A 3399-nucleotide genomic window follows, 5' to 3' on the forward strand; every position below is an offset into this window, starting at 1 on the left:
GTATTCAAATATTAACCCGTACTACAATAAATGAGATTATTTCAAAAACAAAGCCCTCACAAACGGAAAACATTTTTATTAAATTTCACTGCCATTAAATACAGCGTGACATACATGATTTTGAGAACGCTGTTTTTTACGAAGTGAAATTTTTTTATGTGTATTAATACCTTTAAACGTCAGAGATTGCAAGCATATCAGAATAAATTGAGCTATTTTTCGCATATTATTGATAAATGATTTATGCAAAATGAAATATTTCTTTGAACAACAGAAGCTTTGGAATATTCATTTTAACATGTGTTTGTGTAAACAATATTAAGAATCTTTAAACATGTTGTGTATATGCAAATCAATTATTTTTTTAAATAGAAATATCGATGCATTAAAAATTAAAAATATTTTAATTCTAAATAAACGTGTAAATTAAAAGTTTCTCGTAAATTTTCATATTGAAGAATATTAATCGTAAACATTATTCTTTGATAAATTTTTAACACACTTTACTACTACATCATCAACATTTTCTAAAACTAAATTAAATCACACAATCTCAACAAATAAAAATTCTTTTTCTAATCCAAATAAATGAATTCTAATTGTTTTTTATAAATACTATAAATACAAAAAACTACTATAAATACAAAAACATTGATAAAAATGTGTACGTACAACTTTTATTATTGAAATATTTATCAAGACATAATTTTTAATAAAAATATTTGTTTTATTTTTATGCTTTATTTTTCTGCTTTATTTTTCACTTCTTTGTTATTAAAACATTAAAAAACAAGTTTCTTTGTTTACAAAAATAATAATATGTGTTATGATATTTTTTTAATATTAGACATGAAAAATCAACAAAGAATTTATCAGAATATATTTTTAATGGATATCTCTGTTTTATTTTTTTTATATAACAATGTATACAGCATACGTAGGGAATCCAAACCTTTTATCTTGAATTTCAACTTGACGACCGAAATATAAGCATCTACTATTAATTTTTTTCAAAGTTTTTAAAGTAAGCGATCTACTTTGTGATTTCGTAATGAAATAATAATCACACTTTTGTAAAGAAAAAAACATTTTTCGAAAATCTAAATATGACGAATTCTTCCAAAGATCTATCAGAGATCTATCAAATAAACTTTTATTATATGTGCAGATAATCTTAAAATATTAAGACGGTCTTAAAAAAAATAAAAATCGATTATAAATAACAATTTATATTTTGCAAAAAGTATATAACATTACTTAAGTGCACTTAGTCGTTTCGTCTCGAAATCGTAAATAATAATATTGCCATCGTATTAATAATTAATCTTTTTGTGTTTCTATATATGTAAACGATTTTGCGTTTCTGTTTTGATAAACGATTCGTTACTTCTCCGCCCATCTATGTTTATTTTATGCACGTCACGCGTAACAATGGCAATGATACGAGAGGCACTGTTACGATATACTACAAATGTCTAGAAACCTACATTCTAAGCTTCTTCTGAAATGATAACTGAATGATAACTGCATTCGAGATGATAATATTATCAATCTTGTCATGCAACCGTCATGCGAGAACAAGTTTCCACTTTGGTCATGAAAATTAGATTAATGTCACTAAAGACATTCATTTTACTAGCGATAGTGAAGAGATGATAATAAAATTAAATTTCATTGCATCCCTTCGACCACTTTAAAACTTTGGATTTCATCTCACGCGAGATAATTAATCGAGATTGAAAAGGCTCATTAATTTCGCTGTGATTTTCATTTATATCAAACTTTTAGAGCGTAATGTATTCATACTGCAGTTTTTGCGCAACTTCAATAATGGCGCTTGATGATGTCCTTTTGAGAATTGTAACCATTTTTCTGTTATATTGATTTGCATTCATATGTGTTCCGAACGTCCCTTGGGGTGTGACCGCTAATTTTAATCGTCGTTATTTGTGCATTGGATCTATGAGAGATTGTATGTTTATTTGCATAATAAGTAATTCTGACGCAATAATTATCAGCAATAGCAATAAATGATAATATATTATCTATGTATTTACTCTCTCTTTCGCAAAAAATTAATTATCTTCTCGTTTATTAAAAATATTATTACGAGAAAATAGAAAGCAAACGAAGATAAAGAGAGATATAATTTTTATTGCTAATTATATCTTTGTTTTGATGTTCTATTACGTTCTTCAGTTTAGGACTGTGTTTTAAAGCTGATATATAATCGCGCGCAGTTGAACTGAAAATTGTAAAATTTATGTAAAAATATTATTAGGCACCAGCATCCGTTTTGATCGAGTTTGTTCTTATTTGTGTTATATCTTGTGAGTTTATACTGAAAGAATAGTTTTATTAAAACTTCTCTTAATTTAGACTATGTTCTAAAAATTACTGCCAGTACTAAAAACCTATGCACGTAACTTAAATACTATAGATTTTCAGTATTGGAATAATTTTTGAAACATGATCTAAATTAAAAGAGATACAAATGAGAGAAATTTGATCGAATGACACGTGACTGTCCGTTTCGATAAAGACTTGCGAATTTTCCTAAACGATCAATTAACATAATGCAACGAAATGTGAAAGTAAACGCATTGCAATATAATAAGCGACACGAGACATTTAATTTTTATACCTCATCGAAAAACTGTCAAAGGCTCATGAATTACGGTTGTAATTAAAGACGCAACGCTAACGGCAGTGGAAATTGATGATGAAATCATTTGCGGCGTGCGATCACGCGGAAGAAGATTATGGCGAGATAAAATCTTGTGGTAAGGAAAATAGGTGCGACAACGTCTGTTGTATATTTTGTTCTTTCTTGCGCGATATTGTGTTCTCTATATATATCCGGGACTGTCTTAAGGGCATCCCTTCCTCTTTATTTATTTTACAGCATTATTGTCTACGAAGAAGACTGCGAGCAATATTGCAAGAAAACATGCGTGTAGCATTGCAGTGAATAATTAAAAAATTTCTTAAGATACTTCTGGAGAAAGATAAAATTTCTATCTGAAATACGCATTGTGTGACGTTTTTTTGTACTCAAAGAATCATAATAATGGCAATTCTGAGTCTAACAACTATATAATTTTTACATGTAAAATGTACATAATAAAATAAATTAATACTCGCAATTGAATAAATAATTATTTTATAATAAGTATAAGTTATTGTAACTATACAATCTATTTAATTATGTACATTAACTCTATATACAAGTTTATATGTTTATATGTTTATAACAAAGTTTATATGTTTGGCGATCACCTTTATAGTTGTATGTTACCGTTATATCGTCGTTTTCTTTGAATACAACTTTACGAAAGCATGACGCAAAGAGATACGACGTAATAAATATGATAAAAAAATTAAATAAAACTTCGATTA

Source organism: Atta cephalotes (genome assembly GCF_000143395.1).
Source record: "Atta cephalotes unplaced genomic scaffold scaffold00015, whole genome shotgun sequence".
Lineage (NCBI taxonomy): Eukaryota > Metazoa > Arthropoda > Insecta > Hymenoptera > Formicidae > Atta > Atta cephalotes.